Below are 20,174 nucleotides of genomic sequence, written 5' to 3' on the forward strand. Positions count from 1 at the left end.
GAGATGGTTTTGATGCTATGCAGTTTTTCTAGTTGATCCACCAGAGTTTCTGGCCGCCGCCGGAGCTATTGCTGCCGCCGGTTCGAAATCACAGCTGCTTCGTGTTGTCATTCCGGTAAGAAATTATGTTTCGAAAAGCGTCACATTAGTTTTCGGTTGTGTTTGGTTAATAAATGAGTTTTGGTAACGTGGGGTCATTCCTGATTATTATATGCTGCGATTAGTGTTGCTGTGGTTACCGCGGGAGTAGCTTGGAGCTGAGGTTGCGGGTGTTGGTGATCCTGGTTTAAGAGAGGAGGTTTGATGAGCGGATAATTTGTATACTTTTTGGCATTGTTTTTAGTATGTTTTTGATATGATATAGTTAGTTTTTAGTATATTTTTATTAGTTTTTAATTAAAATTCACTTTTCTGGACTTTACTATGAGTTTGTGTGTTTTTCTGTGATTTCAGGTATTTTCTGGCTGAAATTGAGGGACCTGAGCAAAAATCTGATTCTGAGACCAAAAAGGACTGCAGATGCTGTTGGATTCTGACCTCCCTGCATTCGAAGCGGATTTTCTGGAGCTACAGAAGCCCAATTGGCGCGCTCTCAACGGCGTTGGAAAGTAGACATCCTGGGCTTTCCAGCAATATATAATAGTCCATACTTTGCCCAAGATTTGATGGCCCAAACCGGCGATCAAAGTCACCTACAGAAATTCCAGCGTTAAACGCCGGAACTGGCATAAAATTTGGAGTTAAATGCCCAAACTGGCATGAGAGCTGGCGTTTAACTCCAGAAAAGGTCTCTACACGAAATTCCTTCATTGCTCAGCCCAAGCACACACCAAGTGGGCCCGGAAGTGGATTTTTATGTCATTTACTCATTTCTGTACACCTTAGGCTACTAGTTTCTTATAAGTAGGACCTTTTACTATTGTATAGAAATCTTTTGATCACTTTTAGATCTCTAGATCATCTTTGGACATTTGAGTTCTTAGATCATTGGGAGGCTGGCCATTCGGCCATGCCTAGACCTTATGCTTATGTATTTTCAACGGTGGAGTTTCTACACACCATAGATTAAGGTGTGGAGCTCTGCTGTACCTCGAGTATTAATGCAATTACTATTGTTCTTTCATTCAAATTCCGCTTGTTCTTTATCCAAGATATCACTTGTTCTTCAACATGATGAAGGTGATGATTGATGCCCATCACCATTCTCACCCATGAACAAGGTGACTGACAACCATTCTTGTTCTACAAGCATCTGAGGCTTAGTGAATATCTCTTGGATTCCTGATTGCACGATGCATGGTTGATCGCCTGACAACCGAGTGCTCGCCTGACAAACGAGCCAGCCATTCCGTGAGATCAGAGTCTTCGTGGTATAGGCAAGAACTGATGGCAGCATTCAAGAGAATCCGGAAGGTCTAACCTTGTCTGTGGTATTCTGAGTAGGATTCAATGATTGAATGACTGTGACGTGCTTCAAACCTGTAACCTACTGGGCGTTAGTGACAGACGCAAAAGAGTTATTCTATTCCGGTAGGGGAGGGAACCGAACCGGTGATTGGCCGTACTGTGACAGAGTATTGAGCATTAGCTTTCACTGCGAGGATGGGAGGTAGCTGCTGACAACAGTGAGACCCTATACGAGCTTGCCATGGAAAGGAGTAAGAAGGGTTGGATGAAGACAGTAGGAAAGCAGAGAGACGGAAGGGAAGGCATCTTCATGCGCTTATCTGAAGTTCCTACCAATGAATTACATAAGTATCACTATCTTTATCTTCTATGTTATTTTCGTTCATCACCACATATATCTGAGTTTGCCTGACTAAGATTTACAAGATGACCATAGCTTGCTTCAATACTAACAATCTCCGTGGGATCGACCCTTACTCACGTAAGGTTTATTACTTGGACGACCCAGTGCACTTGCTGGTTAGTTGTGCGAAGTTGTGTAATGCCATGGTATTAGGCGCACCAAGTTCTGGGAGCCAGTACCAGGGATTATGAGAGTTGTGAAAAAGTATAGTTCACAATTTCGCCCGACCAAGTTTTTGGCGCCGTTGCCAGGGATTGTTCATGTTTTGAGCAAGCTTTTGGTAACATCAGTGCCAAGATCCGGCAACAACATCAAATTTTTGGTGTTATTGCCCGGGATTGTTCAGGCTGGACAACTGACGGTTCATCTTGTTGCTTAGATTAGGTATTTTTTTTTTCGAAATTCTTGAAGATGAATTCTAGAGTTTCATGATGATTTGTTGAAATCTGGCTGGCTGAGAAGCCATGTCTAATCTGATTGGACCGAGGTTTCAACTTATCACCACAAGAGCTTGTTGATTTCGTACCAATCTTGCTTTTGGAGCAGTGATTTGCTAAGGCTTGGCTGACCTTTGGTCATGTCTAGTGTTTTGGACCGAAGCTTTCTTTGGAAGCTTGGCTGGCTGTGAAGCCATGTCTAATTCCTGGACCGGAGTCTTAGACTAGCATTGCACTGATTCCTGGAATTCTCATTAAGAATTTTGATTCTTTTTCCACTTAATTTTCGAAAAACACAAAAAAAATTAAAAAATTTTACAAAATCATAAAATCCAAAAATATTTCTTGTTTGAGTCTAGAGTCTCATCTTAAGTTTGGTGTCAAACGCATGTTTTTGTTACATTTTTCGAATCCATGCATATATTTTGTGTTCTAATCTTTGAATTCTATTGACTTGAGTATTTTGTGTGTCTCATATGCATTTTCAGTTCATTAGTGTCAGTAGTACACAAACTACTAAGTTTGGTGTCTTGTATGCATTGTTATTTGATTCTTGTTGCATTTTAATTATTAAAAATCCAAAAATATTTTTAATTTGTGTCTTTTCAAGTCAATGATACAAGGGATTGAAGATTCAGAACACACTGCAGAGGAATTATACAGAAAAAGCTTAGCATTCAAAAATGCCCAGTGAAGAAGGCAGACTGGCGTTTAAACGCCAGCCAGGGCACCTGGTTGGGCGTTTAACGCCCAAAGAGGTAGCATTTTGGGCGTTAAACGCCAGAATGTATACCATTCTGGGCGTTTAACGCCAGGATGGTGCTAGGGGGAAGATTTTGTTTTCAAATCAATTTTTTTTCAAGTTTTCAAAGTTTTTCAAAACCAAATCTTTTTCAAATCATATCTTTTCAATCAAATGTTTTCAAAATCAATTTCTTTCCTTTTTCAAAGATACTTACTAACAATTAATGATTTGATTGAACATTTTTTGCCTTTTCTATTAAGGAAGGTTTTATGCTTGAATCATATCTTTTCTTGTTAGGCAAGTCATCAATTTATTTTTAAAATCATATCTTTTTAAATTGTTTTCAAATCATATCTTTTAAAAATTGTTTTCAAATCATATCTTCTCAATCACATCTTTTTAAAACCATAACTCTTCAATCAAATCCTTTTAATCACATCTTTTTCAAATTAGTTTTCAATCAAATCTTTTTAATTTCTAATTTCAAAATCTTTTTCAAAAATCACTTGATTTCTCTTCCACTTTCAATTTTCGAAAACTATCAATCAAATTTTCAAAATGTTTTCAAAATCTTTTGATTGAATTTTCGAAAATTCTCTTCCCTCCTTCCCACATCCTTCTATTTATGGAGTACCACTCCTTCTAAATGCACAATTCGAACCTTACCTAATTAAAGTTCGAATTCTCTTTCTCCTTCTTCTTACTATTTCTCTTTTCCTCTGACACTTCAAGGAATCTCTATACTGTGACATAGAGGATTCCACATTTTCTTTTTTCTCTTCTCTTTCATATGAGCAGGAGCAGAGACAAAGGCATTCTTGTTGAAGCTGACCCTGAACCCGAGAGGACCTTGAAGCGAAAGCTAAGAGAAGCCAAAGCACAACTCTCTTTAGAGGACCTGACCGGATTCTTCAAGGAAGAAGAAAACATGGCAGCCGAAAACAACAACAATGCCAACAATGCAAGGAAGGTGCTGGGTGACTTTACTGCACCTACTCCTGATTTCTATGGGAGAAGCATCTCTATCCCTGCCATTGGAGCAAACAACTTTGAGCTTAAGCCTCAATTAGTTTCTATAATGCAACAGAATTGCAAGTTCCATGGACTTCCAATGGAAGATCCTCATCAGTTCTTAGCTGAATTCTTGCAAATCTGTGACACAGTCAAGACTAATGGGGTTAACCCTGAAGTCTATAGACTGATGCTATTCCCTTTTGCTGTAAGAGACAGAGCTAGAATATGGTTGGATTCTCAACCTAAAGAAAGCCTGGACTCTTTCCACCACAAAGATGGAGTAAGCTTAGAGTGGAAGTCCAAACCTTCAGACAGAAGGATGGAGAATCCCTCTATGAAGCTTGGGAAAGATACAAACAATTAATCAGAAGATGTCCTTCAGACATGCTTTCTGAATGGAGCATCATAGGTATTTTCTATGATGGTCTCTCTGAACTATCCAAAATGTCTTTGGATAGCTCTGCAGGAGGATCTCTTCATCTGAAGAAGACGCCTGCAGAAGCTCAGGAACTGACTGAAATGGTTGCAAATAACCAATTCATGTACACTTCTGAAAGGAATCCTGTGAACAATGGGACTAATTAGAAGAAAGGAGTTCTTGAGATTGACACTCTGAATGCCATATTGGCTCAGAACAAGATATTGACTCAACAAGTCAATTTGATTTCTCAAAGTCTGTCTGGTATGCAAAATGCACCAAACAGTACTAAGGATGCTTCATCTGAGGAAGAAGCTTATGATCCTGAGAACCCTTCCATGGAAGAGGTGAATTACCTAGGAGAACCCTATGGAAACACCTACAATTCTTCATGGAGAAATCACCCCAATTTCTCATGGAAGAATCAAGAGAGACCTCAACAAGGTTTCAATAACAATAATGGTGGAAGAAACAGGTTTAGCAATAGCAAGCCTTTTCCATCATCTTCTCAGCAACAGACAGAGAGTTCTAAGCAGAATACTTCTGACTTAGCAACAATGGTCTCTGATCTAATAAAGACCACTCAAAGTTTCATGAATGAAACAAGGTCCTCCATCAGAAATTTGGAAGGACAAGTGGGTCAGCTGAGCAAGAAAGTTACTGAACTCCCTCCTAGTACTCTCCCAAGTAATACAGAAGAAAATCCAAAAGGAGAGTGCAAAGCCATTAACATGGCCGAATTCTGGGAGGAAAGAGAGGAGGTGGACGCCACTGAGGAAGACCTCAGTGGGCGTACACCACTCTCCTCTGAGTTCCTCTATGAGGAACCTTGGGAATCTGAGGCTCAAAATGAGACCATAGAGATTCCATTGGACTTACTTCTGCCATTCATGAGCTCTGATGAGTATTCTTCCTCTGAAGAGGATGAGTATGTCACTGAAGAGCAAGTTGCTAAATACCTTGGAGCAATCATGAAACTGAATGACAAGTTATTTGGAAATGAGACTTGGGAGGATGAACCACCTTTGCTCACCAAAGAACTGGATGACTTGTCTAGGCAGAAACTGCCTCAAAAGAGGCAGGATCCTGGGAAGTTTTCTATACCTTGTACCATAGGCACCATGACCTTCAAGAAGGCCTTGTGTGACTTAGGGTCAAGTGTGAACCTCATGCCCCTCTCTGTAATGGAGAAATTAGGGATCTTTGAGGTGCAAGCTGCAAGAATCTCATTGGAGATGGCAGACAATTCAAGAAAACAAGCTCATGGACTTGTAGAGAATGTTTTGGTAAAGATTGAAGACCATTACATCCCTACTGACTTCATAGTCCTAGAGACTGGGAAGTGCATGGATGAATCCATCATCCTTGGCAGACCCTTCCTAGCCACAGCAAAGGCTGTGATTGATGTTGACAGAGGAGAGTTAATCATTCAAGTGAATGAAAAATCCTTGGTGTTTAAGGCCCAAGGACATCCCTCTATCATCATGGAGAGGAAGCATGAAGAGCTTCTCTCAAAACAGAGCCAAACAGAGCCCCCACAGTCAAACTATAAGTTTGGTGTTGGGAGGCTACAACCAAACTCTAAGTTTGGTGTTGAACCCCCACATTCAAACTCTAAGTTTGGTGTTGGGAGGTTCCCACACGGTTCTGAGCATTCCTGAGGCTCCATGAGAGTCCTCTGTCAAGCTAATGACATCAAAGAAGCGCTTGTTGGGAGGCAACCCAATGTTTATGGTTAATTATTTTCTTTTGTTATTTTATCTTTTTTGTAGGTTGATGATCATAAGAAGTCACAAAAACAATGAAAAAAGCAAAAACAGAATGAAAAACAGGAAGAAAAACAGCACACCCTGGAGGAGAAGAAACTGGCGTTCAAACGCCAGTAATGCTAGCTGTTGGGCGTTTAACGCCCAGTCTGGCACCATTCTGGGCGTTTAACGCCAGAAAGGGGCACCAGACTGGCGTTAAACGCCAGTAAAGGGCAAGAACCTGGCGTTAAACGCCAGGAATGGGCACCAGCCCGGCGTTTAACGCCAGAAATTGCTCAAAACGTGATTTTGAGCAACATTTGGTGCAGGGATGACTTTTCCTTGACACTACAGGATCTGTGGACCCCACAGGACCCTACCATCACTCTCTCTCTTCTTCCCCCATTCACCAATCACCTCAACACCTCTTCCCCAAAAACCCCTCACCTATCAAATCCCATCTTTCTCTTCACCACTCACATCCATCCTTCATAAAACCCCACCAACCTCACCCTTCAAATTCAAACCACTTTCCCTCCCAAACCCACCCCTCATGGCCGAACCTTTACCCCCTCTCTCCTATAAATACCCTTCTTCAACTCTTCATTTTCACACAACCTAAACACCCTTTCTTACCCTTCTTGGCCGAACACACTTCCATCTCCCTCTTCCTCATTTCTTCTTCTTCTACTCTCTTCTTTCTTCTTTTGCTCGAGGACGAGCAAACATTTTAAGTTTGGTGTGGTAAAAGCGTTGCTTTTTCATAACCATTATGGCACCAAAGGCCGGAGAAACCTCTAGAAAGAGGAAAGGGAAGGCAAAGGCTTCCACCTCCGAGTCATGGGAGATGGATAGATTCCTCTCAAAGGTGCATCAAGACCACTTCTATGAAGTTGTGGCCTTGAAGAAGGTGATCCCCAAAGTCCCCTTTTCACTCAAAAAGGGTGAATATCTGGAGATCCGCCATGAGATCCGAAGAAGAGGTTGGGAAGTTCTTACCAACCCCATTCAACAAGTCAGAATCTTGATGGTTCAAGAGTTCTATGCTAATGCATGGATCACAAAGAACCATGACCAAAGTGTGAACCCGAATCCAAAGAATTATCTCACTATGGTTCGGAGGAAATACTTGGATTTTAGTCCGGAGAGTGTGAGGGTGGCGTTCAACTTGCCTATGATGCAAGGAGATGAGCATCCTTACACTAGAAGGGTCAACTTTGATCAAAGGTTGGACCAAGTCCTCACAGTCATATGTGAAGAGGGCGCACAATGGAAGCAAGATTCAAGAGGAAAGCCGGTCCAATTGAGAAGGCATGACCTCAAGCCCGTGGCTAGAGGATGGTTAGAGTTCATACAACGCTCAATCATCCCCACTAGCAACCGGTCCGAAGTTACCATAGACCGGGCCATCATGATTCATAGCATCATGATTGGAGAAGAAATAGAGGTTCATGAGGTTATAGCCCAAGAACTCTATAAGGTGGCGGACAAGACCTCCACCTTGGCAAGGTTAGCCTTTCCTCATCTCAATTGTCACCTCTGTTATTCAGTTGGAGTTGACATAGAGGGAGACATTCCCATTGATGAGGACAAGCCCATCACCAAGAAAAGGATGGAGTACACAAGAGATCTCACTCATCATGAGATCCCTGAGATTCCTCAAGGGATGAATTTTCCTCCACAAAACTATTGGGAGCAACTAAACACCTCCCTAGGAGAACTAAGTTCCAACATGGGACAACTGAGGGTGGAGCATCAAGAACACTCCATCATCCTTCATGAAATTAGAGAAGATCAAAGAATCATGAGGGAGGAGCAACAAAGACAAGGAAGAGACATTGAGGAGCTCAAGCACTCCATAGGATCTTCAAGAGCAAGAAAGAGCCGCCATCACTAAGGTGGACCCGTTCTTTGATTTCCTTGTTATTGTTCTTCTGTTTTTCGATTTTTATGCTTATGTTTATCCATGTTTGTGTCTTATGATCATTAGTGTCTTAGTGTCTATGCCTTAAAGTTATGAATGTCCTATGAATCCATCACCTTTCCTCATTAAAAACGTGCCTAATTGATAAAAGAAAGAATTGCATGAATTTTGAATTTTATAATAGTTTAATTATTTTGATGTGGTGGCAATATTTTTGTTCTCTGAATGTATGCTTAAACAGTGCATATGTCTTTTGAATTTGTGGTTCATGAATGTTGGCTCTTGAAAGAATGATGAAAAAGGAGACATGTTACTGAGGATCTGAAAAATCAATAAAATGATTCTTGAAGCAAGAAAAAGCATTTCAAAAAAAAAAAAACCGAAAAAAAAAAATTTTCGAAAAAGAAAAAAGAAAAGAAAAAAAAGAAAAGAAATAAAGTTGTGATCCAAGGCAAATAAGAGTGTGCTTAAGAACCCTGGACACCTCTAATTGGGGACTTTAGCAAAGCTGAGTCACAATCTGAAAAGGTTCACCCAATTATGTGTCTGTGGCATGTATGTATCCGGTGGTAATACTGGAAGACAGAGTGCTTTGGGCCACAGCCAAGACTCAATAAATAGCTATGTTCAAGAATCATCATACTTTACTAAGAGAATCATTAACACTATCTGGATTCTAAGTTCCTAAAGAAGCCAATCATTCTGAATTATAAGGGATAAAGTGAGATGCCAAAACTATTCAGAGGCAAAAAGGTAAAAGCCCCGCTCATCTAATTAATACTGATCTTCATAGATGTTTTTGGAGTTCATTGCATATTCTCTTCTTTTTATCTTATTTGATCTTCAGTTGCTTGGGGACAAGCAACAATTTAAGTTTGGTGTTGTGATGAGCGGATAATTTGTATACTTTTTGGCATTGTTTTTAGTATGTTTTTGATATGATATAGTTAGTTTTTAGTATATTTTTATTAGTTTTTAATTAAAATTCACTTTTCTGGACTTTACTATGAGTTTGTGTGTTTTTCTGTGATTTCAGGTATTTTCTGGCTGAAATTGAGGGACCTGAGCAAAAATCTGATTCTGAGACCAAAAAGGACTGCAGATGCTGTTGGATTCTGACCTCCCTGCATTCGAAGCGGATTTTCTGGAGCTACAGAAGCCCAATTGGCGCGCTCTCAACGGCGTTGGAAAGTAGACATCCTGGGCTTTCCAGCAATATATAATAGTCCATACTTTGCCCAAGATTTGATGGCCCAAACCGGCGATCAAAGTCACCTACAGAAATTCCAGCGTTAAACGCCGGAACTGGCATAAAATTTGGAGTTAAACGCCCAAACTGGCATGAGAGCTGGCGTTTAACTCCAGAAAAGGTCTCTACACGAAATTCCTTCATTGCTCAGCCCAAGCACACACCAAGTGGGCCCGGAAGTGGATTTTTATGTCATTTACTCATTTCTGTACACCTTAGGCTACTAGTTTCTTATAAGTAGGACCTTTTACTATTGTATAGAAATCTTTTGATCACTTTTAGATCTCTAGATCATCTTTGGACATTTGAGTTCTTAGATCATTGGGAGGCTGGCCATTCGGCCATGCCTAGACCTTATGCTTATGTATTTTCAACGGTGGAGTTTCTACACACCATAGATTAAGGTGTGGAGCTCTGCTGTACCTCGAGTATTAATGCAATTACTATTGTTCTTTCATTCAAATTCCGCTTGTTCTTTATCCAAGATATCACTTGTTCTTCAACATGATGAAGGTGATGATTGACGCCCATCACCATTCTCACCCATGAACAAGGTGACTGACAACCATTCTTGTTCTACAAGCATCTGAGGCTTAGTGAATATCTCTTGGATTCCTGATTGCACGATGCATGGTTGATCGCCTGACAACCGAGTGCTCGCCTGACAAACGAGCCAGCCATTCCGTGAGATCAGAATCTTCGTGGTATAGGCAAGAACTGATGGCAGCATTCAAGAGAATCCGGAAGGTCTAACCTTGTCTGTGGTATTCTGAGTAGGATTCAATGATTGAATGACTGTGACGTGCTTCAAACCTGTAACCTACTGGGCATTAGTGACAGACGCAAAAGAGTTATTCTATTCCGGTAGGGGAGGGAACCGAACCGGTGATTGGCCGTACTGTGACAGAGTATTGAGCATTAGCTTTCACTGCGAGGATGGGAGGTAGCTGCTGACAACAGTGAGACCCTATACGAGCTTGCCATGGAAAGGAGTAAGAAGGGTTGGATGAAGACAGTAGGAAAGCAGAGAGACGGAAGGGAAGGCATCTTCATGCGCTTATCTGAAGTTCCTACCAATGAATTACATAAGTATCACTATCTTTATCTTCTATGTTATTTTCGTTCATCACCACATATATCTGAGTTTGCCTGACTAAGATTTACAAGATGACCATAGCTTGCTTCAATACTAACAATCTCCGTGGGATCGACCCTTACTCACGTAAGGTTTATTACTTGGACGACCCAGTGCACTTGCTGGTTAGTTGTGCGAAGTTGTGTAATGCCATGGTATTAGGCGCACCAAGTTCTGGGAGCCAGTACCAGGGATTATGAGAGTTGTGAAAAAGTATAGTTCACAATTTCGCCCGACCATCCTATGACGCGTTTGGGTTATGGAATTGCGTTCTAAGGTAGGGGCGCTTTCCAAAAACTATTTTTTATGTATTGGAATTATTACATATGGATACTGATGTGAGGTATTGTGTATTTGGTGATTGTAATTGCCTTATGTATTATTTGATTGACTCGAATGATTATGGATGTTGGGTTGGCTGAATTGTTGTGCAGCTTTGTGAAATGTAATGTTTTAAAGTTGATTCTTTAAAGATTTAAAATCTGAGTTTAAACCGTTGAGGATTGGTTTGAATTGAGTCAATTATTTCAATGATGTGAGAAGTCGAATGTACTTTTGAATTCAGCATGGTTTATTTTAATTGACTTGGTTTTGGACAAATGATTTGTTATTGAGCCGTCTCTTTAAAAGCTTTGAAAATGAGTTAAATTGGTTGATATTGATTTAATTTTGAAACGGTTTCCTTGAGATATGCCAATGAGGCGACTGTTGGATTTAGCTTGATTTTGAATTGATTTTTGGATTTTGGACTGTTGAAAGGGATTGAGGAACGGATTAGTTGGGACCCGAACCGGGTGGCAAAGTCCAAGCTTTAGGGGAGATGCTGTCAAAATTTCTATAAAATCTGAGGCTTTATTTGAAATGTTATTTGGAAAATTTTGAGTTTAATGCCTTTCCTAATTGATTACATGACTCGGATTGGCTTAGATCCTATTTTATTACTCAATTCGGAAAGCCAATGCTTTAATGATTTTAAATGAATTTGGCGGAATGAGTTATGTTATTCTCCCCTAAAGACTTGAGACTCTGTCGAGAAACTTTTGTTATTAAATTCCCTTGTTAGATGGATGATTTTGAATGTTTCAAAATGAATCTTTAACTTGCCATGGTAATGGAAGTTGTGGAAAGGGGATGCCGAGAGTGGCATTGTTTTTAAAAGGGGAACTTACTTTGAGTAAAAGTGGCTTATGAGCCTGAGATGATTTGAGAAACGAGATTTCTAAAGCCAAGGCTGAAAAGAGTTGAAACTTGATTTCAAAGTGAAATGATTTGGGAAAAGTGATTTATGGCTTAAATGCCGATTTTATGAATTGATGATGTTGAATGTGGAAGTGCTATTTTGTTGTGAGCCGGAATGGCTGTGTAGGATTATAAATATTAGTTGGTTCTGGATTGAATCGTGAGTCGGAATGGCTGTGTATGATATGAATATTGGCTGGTTCTGGACTGAACCATGAGCCGGATGGCTGAGATGGATGTTGATCCATGGATGAGATTGAATGCATGTATATGCTGAGTCATTGATAAATGTGAATGTTGCACTTCCACTATTGGAGATAAGAGTTTCCCTGGAAAAAGCAGTGTCTAGCCACCACGTGCTCCAGGTTGAGACTCGAAACTCTTTTGACCCTATGTCGTAAGTGTGGCCGGGCACTGTGAAAGTCCCGGATGAGCTCGCCCCCATAAATATTCACCAATGAGGGTGATGGATATGGATCATGATTATGATTGGTGCACGAAATTGTGATCATCAACAATGGCTCCAAAGACTTGGTAGCGCTCTCAAATGTGAATCACACTTAGTCACAACTCCACACAACTAACCAGCAAGTGCACTGGGTCGTCCAAGTAATACCTTACGTGAGTAAGGGTCGATCCCATGGAGATTGTTGGTATGAAGCAAGCTATGTTCATCTTGTAAATCTCAGTTAGGCGGATAATAAATGTTATGGAGTTTTCGAATAGCAAATAAATAAAACAAAAAATAAAGATAGAGTTACTCATGTAATTCAATGGTAGGAATTTCAGACAAGTGTATGGAGGTGTTGTGTTCCTTCTGAATCTCCGCTTTCCTATTGCTTTCATCCAATCTTTCTTACTCCTTTCCATGGCAAGTTGTATGTAGGGCATCACTGACAAACCCCAATTTGACAGTTTATCTTGTATTGAATTTAGGGGATTTTATCACCTTTTACCCATATTTATTCAATAAAATAACATGGTTTTGTATATTCTCCTTTAATTGTGCTTAAGAGTGAAAACATGCTTTTTAGGTCTTAAAATAGCTAAATCTAATTCTCCTTGATTCCATTAGATGCCTTGATATGTTTGTTAAGTGATTTAAGGTTTAGGAGGCAAAGATTGGATCAAGGGAATGAAGAAAGAAGCATGAAAAGTTGGAGAACTCATGAAGAAATGAAAGAACCGGAAAGCTGTCAAGCCAACCTCTTCGCACTTAAACGACCATAACTTGAGCTACAGAGGTCCAAATAATGTGGTTCCAGTTGGGTTAGAAAGCTAACATCCGGGGTTTCGAAACGATATAAGATTTGCCATAGTTGCATCGCGCATAGGGGCGCGCACGCGCACAGTACGCGGACGCGCCGATGGTGGCACATGACCCACTTAATGCAACACGTGGCCAACGATTTTAGAAGCCTTGTGGGCCCAATCCAACTCATTTCTGATGCTATTTAACCCAAGGAGTGAAGTGGGAAACACATGTTAGTTACCATTAGTTTAGTTTAGTAGTTAGAGTTAGTTTCTAGAGAAAAAAGCTTTCACTTCTCTCTAGAATTAGGATTAGGATTAGGTTTAGTTCTTAGATATAGATTTAGATTCATCTTCTTCTACTTCTATCTTCTCAATTCCTTGTAGTTACATTCATTCTTCTCCTACTCTTTTGGTGTAATCTCTTTTATGTTGTTCTTATATTTTGTTGTAGATCTAGTATTGTTCCTTCTACTTTCTCTCAATTCAATTCAAGGTAATTCATAATAATTGTGTTTCTTTTGATTGTTGTTGTTAATTTCTTTCAATAATTGTTGTTAGATTCTCTTCTTGTTGTCAATTTGCTTTGCTTTTCTTTTGTGCCTTCCAAGTGTTTGATGAAATGCTTGGTTGGATTTTAGTGTAGGTTTTGTTCCTCTTGGCCTAGGTAGAGTGATTAGTGACTCTTGAGTTATCTAATTCTTTTGTTGGTTGATAATTAGAAGTTGCTAATTGATTTGAATGCCTCTAAAGCTAGTCTTTCCTTTAGGAGATGATTAGGGTTTGAGGAATCAAATTGATTCATCCACTTGACTTTCCTCCATGGTTAGAGGTTAACTAAGTGGGAGCAATACACAATTCTCATCACAATTGAGAAGGATAACTAGGATAGGACTTCTAGTTCTCATATCTTGCCAAGAGCTTTGTTAGTTGTTAGTTTATTTCCTTTGCCATTTATAATTCTTGTCTATAATCTCAAAAACCCCAAAATAACTCACAACCAATAACAAGACACTTTATTGTAAATCCTAGGGAGAACGACCCGAGGTTTAAATACTTCGGTTTATAAAATTAGGGGTTTGTTACTTGTGACAAACAATCTTTTGTATGAAAGGATTTTTTATTGGTTTAGAAACTATACTTCGACGAGATTTCATTTGTAAAATTCTAAACCGTCAAAAATCCAATCATCAATCACCGTTGTCAATGGCTACATCCCATCCTCTCAGTGAAAATAGTCCAAATGCTCTGTCACAGCACGGCTAATCATCTGTCGGTTCTCGATCATGTTGGAATAGAATCCCTTGATTCTTTTGCATTTGTCATCACGCCCAACAATCGCGAGTTTGAAGCTTGTCACAGTCACTCAATCTCAGAACCCTACTCGGAATACCACAGACAAGGTTAGACTTTCCGAATTCCCATGAATGCCTCCATCAATTCTAGCTTATACCACGAAGATTCTGATTAAGGAATCCAAGAGATATGCGCCCGGTCTAAGGTAGAACAGAAGTGGTTGTCAGTCACGCCTTCATAGGTGAGAATGATGATGAGTGTCACGGATCATCACATTCATCATGTTGAGGTGCAACGAATATCTTAGAATAAGAACAAGCGGAATTGAATAGAAAATAGTAGTAATTGCATTGAAACTTGAGGTACAGCAGAGCTCTACACCCTTAATCTATGGTGTGTAAAAACTCCACCGTTGAAAATACATAAGTGATGAAGATCCAGGCATGGCTGAGAGGCCAGCCCTCAAAACGTGATCACAGGATCAAAAATACAATCCAGGATGAAAATATAATAGTAAAAAGTCCTATTTATACTAGACTAGCTACTACGGTTTACAGAAGTAAGTAATTGATGCAGAAATCCACTTCCAGGGCCCACTTGGTGTGTGCTTGGGCTGAGCTTGAACTTTACACGAGCTAAGGCTTCTATTGGAGTTGAACGCCAAGTTGTAACGTGTTTTTGGCGTTCAACTCTGGTTCGTGACGTGTTTCTGGCGTTTGACTCCAGAATGCAGCATGGAATTGGCGTTGAGCGCCAGTTTACGTCATCTAATCACGAATAAAGTATGAACTATTATATATTGCTGGAAAGCTCTGGATGTCTACTTTCCAACGCCGTTGAGAGCGCGCCATTTGAAGTTTTGTGGCTCCAGAAAATCCATTTCGAGTGCAGGGAGGTCAGAATCCAACAGCATCAGCAGTCCTTTGTCAGCCTTTTATCAGAGTTTTGCTCAGGTCCCTCAGTTTCATCCAGAAATTACCTGAAACCACAGAAAAACACACAAACTCATAGTAAAGTCCAGAAATGTGAATTTAGCATAAAAACTAAAGAAAACATCCCTAAAAGTAGCTAGATCCTACTAAAAACTACCTAAAAACAATGCCAAAAAGCGTATAAATTATCCGCTCATCACAACACCAAACTTAAATTGTTGCTTGTCCCCAAGCAACTGAAAATAAATTAGGATAAAAATAAGAGAATATACTATAAATCTCAAAATATCAATGAATATTAATTCTAATTAGACGAGCGGGACTTGTAGCTTTTTGCTTCTGAACAGTTTTGGCATCTCACTTTTTCCTTTGAAGTTCAGAATGATTGGCTTCTCTAGGAACTTAGAATTTTGGATAGTGTTATTGATTCTCCTAGTTAAGTATGTTGATTCTTGAACACAGCTACTTTTATGAGTCTTGGCCGTGGCCCTAAGCACTTTGTTTTCTAGTATTACCACCAGATACATAAATGCCACAGACACATGACTGGGTGAACCTTTTCAGATTGTGACTCAGCTTTGCTAAAGTCCCCAGTTAGAGGTGTCCAGAGTTCTTAAGCACACTCTTTTTGCTTTGGATCACGACTTTAACCACTCAGTCTCAAGCTTTTCACTTGGACCTGCATGCCACAAGCACATGGTTAGGGACAGCTTGAATTAGCCGCTTAGGCCTGGATTTTATTTCCTTGGGCCCTCCTATCCATTGATGCTCAAAGCCTTGGATCCTTTTTACCCTTGCCTTTTGGTTTTAAGGGCTATTGGCTTTTTCTGCTTGCTTTTCTTTTCCTTTCTATTTTTTTCGCCACTCTTCTTTTTTTTTCAAGCTTTTGCTTTTTCACTGCTTTTTCTTGCTTCAAGAATCAATCTCATGATTTTTCAGATTGTCAATAACATTTCTCTTTGTTCATCATTCTTTCAAGAGCCAAAAATTTTAACATTCATACACAACAAGATAAAAATATGCACTGTTCAAGCATTCATTCAGAAAACAAAAAGTATTGTCACCACATCAATATAATTAAACTAATTTCAAGGATAAATTCGAAACTCATGTACTTCTTGTTCCTTTTTATTAAAAATATTTTTCATTTTAAGAAAGGTGAAGGATTCATGGAATTATTCATGGCCTTAAGACATAGTTACTAAATACTAACGATCATGAAGTAGAGACACAAAACATAAACAAACATATAGCATAAAAATCGAAAAACAGAGAATTAAGAACAAGGAAGTTAAGGAATGAGTCCACCTTAGTGAGGGTGGCGCCTTCTTGAAGAACCAATGGTGCTCTTTGAGCTCCTCTATGTTTCTTCCTTGCTTCTGTTGTTTGATTCCTAGTGATTTTGGTGCTCCTATCCTTAGTTGCTCCCAATAGTTGTGTGGAGGACAATTTATCCCCTGAGGTATCTCAGGGATCTCTTGATTTGCAGTCAAATGTTCTACTACTGAGCTATAGATCCTTGAGATAAATCTCTCCATCTCCCATGACTCAGAGGTGGAAGCTTTTGTCTTCCCTTTTCTCTTCTCTTTTTTTTGAGGTTTCTCTGGCCTCAGGTGCCATCAATGGTTATCGAAAAACAAAAAAGTTATGCTTTTACCACACCAAACTTAGAATGTTGCTCGCCCTCGAGCAAAGAAGAAAGAATGGAAGAAGAAAAAGAGAAAATATGGAGGAGAGTAAGGGAGGTGTATTCGGCCAAGGTGTAGAAGAGGGGGTTGTGTTGTGTGAAAATTAAGGAGAATGGAAGGGTTTATATAGTGAGGGGAGAGGGAGTAGGTTCGGCCATTTAGGGTGGGTTTAGGTGGGAAAGAAATTTGAATTTTGAAGGTAGGTGGGGTTTATGGAGAAGAGTGGATGGATGTGAGTGGTGAAGAGGTGATGATGAAGAGAGATTGAGGTGATTGGTGAAGAAGAGAGAAGGTGAGTTGAGGTAGGTGGGGATCCTGTGGGGTCCACAGATCCTAAGGTGTCAAGGATCTACATCCCTGCACCAATGAGGCATGTAAAACGCCCTCTACATGCAATCCTGGCATTTGAACGCCAGATTGATGCTTGTTTTGGGCGTTCAACGCCAGCTTTATGCTTGTTCTGGGCGTTTAACACCCATCTGCAGCATGTTTCTGGCGTTGAATGCCAGCTTTCCTCAGTGTGCAATCCTGGCGTTTAAACGCCAGATTGCTGCATGTTTCTAGCGTTCAACGCCAGATCCATGCTCTGCTCTGGCGTTGAACGCCAGCCAGATGCTCCTTATTGGCGTTTAAACGCCAGTAAGCCTTTCCTCCAGGGTGTGCTTTTTCTTCTGCTGTTTTTGATTCTGTTTTTAATTTTTGTATTTGTTTTGTGACTCCATATGATCATGAACCTAATAAAACATAAAATAACAATAAAAAGAAAAATAAAATTAGATAAATAAAAATTGGGTTGCCTCCCAATAAGCACTTCTTTAATGTCAATAGCTTGACAGTGAGCTCTCATGGAGCTTCACAGATGTTCAGAGCATTGTTGGGACCTCCCAACACCAAACTTAGAGTTTGAATGTGGGGGTTCAACACCAAACTTAGAGTTTGGTTGTGGCCTCCCAACACCAAACTTAGAGTTTGACTGTGGGGGCTCTGTTTGACTCTGCATTGAGAGAAGCTTTTCATGCTTCCTCTCCATTGTTAAAGAAGAAGATCCTTGAGCCTTAAACACAAGGTAGTCCCCATTCAATTGAAGGACTAATTCTCCTCTGTTAACATCTATCACAGCTCCTGTTGTGGCTAGGAAAAGTCTTCCAAGGATGATGCATTCATCCTCCTCCTTCTTAGTGCCTAAGATTATGAAATCAGCAGGGATGTAAAGGCCTTCAACCTTTACCAACACATCCTCTACCAATCCATAAGCTTGTCTTACTGACTTGTCTGCCATTTGTAATGAGCATAAGGCAGGCTGTACCTCAATGATCCCCAGCTTCTCCATTACAGAGAGTGGCATAAGATTTATGCTTGACCCTAGGTCACACAGAGCCTTTTCAAAGGTCATGGTGCCTATAGTACAGGGTATTAAAAATTTGCCAGGATCTTGTCTCTTTTGAGGTAAGGTTTACTGAACCCATGTATATAGTTCACCAATGAGCAAGGGAGGTTCACCTTCCCAAGTCTCATTACCAAACAATTTGGCATTCAGCTTCATGATGGCTCCTAGATATTGAGCAACTTGCTCTCCAGTTACATCTTCATCCTCTTCAGAGGAAGAATAATCTTCAGAGCTCATGAATAGCAGAGGAGATTTAATGGAATCTCTATGGTCTCTATATGAGCCTCAGATTCCTTTGGGTCCTCAATAGGGAACTCCTTCTTGCTTGAGAGACGTCCCATGAGATCTTCCTCATTGGGATTCGCGTCCTCTCCCTCCTTCTTGCATTCGGCCATGTTGAGTATATCAATGGCCTTGCACTCTCTCATTGGATTCTCTTCTGTATTGCTTGGGAGAGTACTAGGAGGGGTTTCAGTAACTTTCTTACTCAGTTGTCCCACTTGTGCCTCCAGATTTCTAATGGAGGACCTTGTTTCACTTATGAAACTTAAAGTGGCCTTAGACAGATCAGAGACTGAGTTTGCTAAGTTAGAGGTACTCTGTTCATAGTTCTCTGTATGTTGCTGAGAAGATGATGGATAAGGCTTGATATTACTGAGCATATTTCTTCCACCATTATTAAAGCCTTGTTGAGGCTTTTGTTGATCCTTCCATGAGAAATTTGGATGATTTCTCCATGATGAATTATAGGTGTTTCCATAAGGTTCACCCATATCATTTACCTCTGCTATTGCAGGGTTCTCAGGATCATAAGCTTCTTCTTCAGAAGATGCCTCTTTAGTACTGTTGGATGCATTTTGCCATCCATTCAGACTTTGGGAAATCATGTTGACTTGCTGAGTCAACATTTTGTTCTGAGCCAATATGGCATTCAGAGCATCAATCTCAAGAGTTCTCTTCCTCTGAGGCGTCCCATTATTCACAGAATTCCTCTCAGAAGTGTACATGAACTGGTTATTTGCAACCATGTCAATAAGTTCTTGAGCTTCTGCAGGCGTTTTCTTTAGGTGAATAGATCCACCTGCAGAATGGTCCAGTGACATCTTAGAGAACTCAGACAGACCATAATAGAATATATCCAGAATGGTCCATTCTGAAAGCATGTCAGAAGGACACCTTTTGGTCATCTGCTTGTATCTTTCCCAAGCTTCATAGAGGGATTCACCATCTTTTTGTTTGAATGTCTGAACATCCAATCTAAGCTTGCTCAGCTTTTGAGGAGGAAAGAATTTAGCCAAGAAGGCCATGACCAGCTTATCCCAGGAGTCCAGGCTATCCTTAGGTTGTGAATCCAACCATGTTCTAGCTCTGTCTCTTACAGCAAAAGGGAAAAGCATGAGCCTGTAGACTTCAGGATCTACTCCATTCATCTTTACAGTCTCACAGATCTGCAAGAACTCAGTTAAAAACTGATATGGATCTTCTGATGCAAGTCCATGAAACTTGCAGTTTTGTTGCATTAGAGCAACTAGTTGAGGTTTCAGCTCAAACTTGTTTGCTCCAATGGCAGGAATTGAGATGCTTCTTCCATCAAACTTGGAAGTAGGTGTAGTGTAATCACCAAGCATCCTCCTTGCATTATTGTTGTTGGGTTCAGCTGCCATCTCCTTTTCTTGTTCGAAAATTTCAGCAAGGTTGTCTCTGGATTGTTGTAATTTAGCTTCTCTTAGTTTTCTCTTCAGAGTCCTTTCAGGTTCTGGATCAGCTTCAACAAGAATGTCTTTTTCCTTGTTCCTGCTCATATGAAATAGAAGAGAACAGAAAAATAAGAGGAATCCTCTATGTCACAGTAAAGAGGTTCCTTATTGTTAGTAGAAGAAGAAAGTGAACAAAAAAAAAAA

General features: G+C 40.1%; 2 non-coding genes across 2 annotated transcripts; one reads left to right on the forward strand and one right to left on the reverse strand.

Moving 5' to 3' along the window:
* Nucleotides 1-4,288: 4,288 nt before the first annotated feature.
* Nucleotides 4,289-4,396, reverse strand: LOC130964299 (small nucleolar RNA R71). The gene has a single exon (XR_009080400.1). It is a non-coding gene; the product is annotated as a small nucleolar RNA R71 (small nucleolar RNA).
* Nucleotides 4,397-19,430: 15,034 nt separating this feature from the next.
* LOC130964011 (small nucleolar RNA R71) lies at nt 19,431-19,538 on the forward strand. The gene has a single exon (XR_009080125.1). It is a non-coding gene; the product is annotated as a small nucleolar RNA R71 (small nucleolar RNA).
* Nucleotides 19,539-20,174: the final 636 nt, after the last annotated feature.

This window comes from Arachis stenosperma, chromosome 2 (assembly GCF_014773155.1).
Source record: "Arachis stenosperma cultivar V10309 chromosome 2, arast.V10309.gnm1.PFL2, whole genome shotgun sequence".
Taxonomy (NCBI): domain Eukaryota; kingdom Viridiplantae; phylum Streptophyta; class Magnoliopsida; order Fabales; family Fabaceae; genus Arachis; species Arachis stenosperma.